Source organism: Octodon degus, unplaced genomic scaffold (genome assembly GCF_000260255.1).
Source record: "Octodon degus isolate 3935 unplaced genomic scaffold, OctDeg1.0 scaffold00161, whole genome shotgun sequence".
In the NCBI taxonomy this organism is placed as follows: Eukaryota; Metazoa; Chordata; class Mammalia; order Rodentia; family Octodontidae; genus Octodon; species Octodon degus.
The window spans coordinates 5,970,172-5,972,563 of NW_004524737.1; positions in this window are offsets into that span (position 1 = coordinate 5,970,172).

Below are 2,392 nucleotides of genomic sequence, written 5' to 3' on the forward strand. Positions count from 1 at the left end.
TCAGATCTTAGCAAAAGGTGTAAGCTGATAGGTTAGGGTCATCGGTATCTAGGCAGACATCATTTTTACCAGGTTGTTTACGCGGCATAGAGAATCCGGAAGCAGGAAATAAGCACCATTTTAGGGTGCGGCTGGGGCAGCTCCTCACAGTCCTATGTATGTCTACTCTTGCTGGGCCCTTCGGTAACTGGAAGGTTGGATTCTTTGACCAACATGCTTTAATTGTACTTCTTCACCTTTTGCAAGACAAAATTTGAAAATTACTACATCATCACACACGTTTTACATGTTTCCATACAAAACTCTTACTAATATGTGCCAAAAATACATCAGAACAGACAATAGAACCATCAACAAGGAGTATTTTATTATTGATAGTATTATCATTGTCATTATTATTATTATTATTATTATTATATGACAGAGATGAGGTATGAGTCAATCACTCTGATTCAGAATAGCACACAAATACTCTGAACCATGAGATCTGGTCTCCTTGTGTTGAACTCTAACAAACCTGTTCTTCACTGTGTATTAACCTCATTTTAACATAACTCCTAACCTTCTGCTCAAATGATGAAAATTCCCTTGTCTCCCATTTCACAAAGACGATACCACCTACCATTGGCAGAGCCATAGGCAAGAATCTTTTCACTCCTTCTGAACCAAAACCACAGGAGAGCCAGGAATTGCATTAGAAAATGTCAAATGAAGACCTAATATGATCATGCTATCAAAAATATACTGCATAATAACTCATCAAAGAGACCCCACTTCCTGTGTGGGCCTGTACTCATTAACAAATACACAATCATTTCCTCTGCTGAGCATATTACTGTAAAATAATGGCTAAGGAGGAAATATTTAGAACCAAACTGAATTTAAATGCCAGCTCCAAGCTCCAAGCCACTCAGTGTGGCAACTTATTTAATTTCTCTGTATTTGCTTCTTTGTTTGCAACAACAATGATAAGCACTGTTGTATTAAGGTACCACATTTTGTGCAGGTATTCAATCATTTAATATCCTGTTTTATTTGTAGGGATCAATTGGTCTCAATTAGATCAGGTCTACCTGGGAAGTAACAGCAGCAGGAATGAGAAAAAGATAAACAAGAAGACAAAAGCTGGGCTAAGTGGTCACTAGTCTGCTTGGTAGGTGAGATGAACACAATCCCACAACAAAACCAACTTTTATTTGTACCTTTGCAAAGTTAGTAAAACGTAACACAAGGTTGGCTAGCGACTAATAGCTGGGCTTGACCAGACAAGATGTTTCTCTCAGGGCTGAGGTAGCTTGTTTGCTTTAGGTACTGAGGCCTAGTCCCACCTACACACATTTGATCAATTTCCTAGATTCCCTGGCTCCCAATATTCCCTGAATATAGTGACAGTTATATAGTGAGTGCTGAGTCAGACACAGAACAAATATCCATGTGAATCTGTACACAGAAATACATAAACATGTATGGTACATAATTTCAAATATAAAACCATTATCTATAGGTATCTTTTATTTTTAAAGCCTGCCATTTCCAATGAAAACCCAAATTTTATTCCATCGTCTAGGGGAAGACAGAGTAGCCTGAAGGTCCCCCTTGGAAGGTATGTTAGTCAAAGCTCACTAAAGTCAGGTAACACTTGTATCAGGGCTGATCTGTGTTTCTTTGTTTGAATACAAATGCTTTTCTCCTTTGGAATTTTGTTTCCTTAGTAAATAAAGTCTTGTTATAGAGCTTCTATAAACAAAGACATGGATGAAAAGAACATTATATCTGTGTTCTTAATACCAATTTTGTTTTATTATGGTTTTCTCTTTAATAAATGTGCTCATGGAGAAAACATCCTCTAAACACAACTGGCAAAATGCATGGAAAATTATCATTACTAACTGGACTACTTACTTATAAGCGGTGAGAGAAAACAAACACATCATTTCAATGGATTTGCTGTCTTTGATTTATAATCTAATGTATATAAAAGAATAAAAATATGGAATATGGAAATTTCATTATATACATATAAATAGGCATGATTCTATAATATGTAGATTCATTTCTATATATATAAAATGTATGTGTGTATATAGAGATAGATAGATAAAATTGTACTACAACAACGATCCAAATTATTTGAAATATCTAAAGGAAAAATATTTCTTTAAGAAATCATAATATTGGGGGAACTACCCACTCGGGCCCCCCCTCCTGTCCCTCTCTTAGGACAGGAGCTTTCTTTCTCTCAATAAATATATTCTGCTCATAAAAAAAAAGAAATCATAATATGGTCCTGCTCCACTACTCATGATTTTCTAATAAACAGAACATATATATAAAACTTCATATATATGATACATATGTATATTATAGACAGAAACAGAGAGAGGGAGAGAGA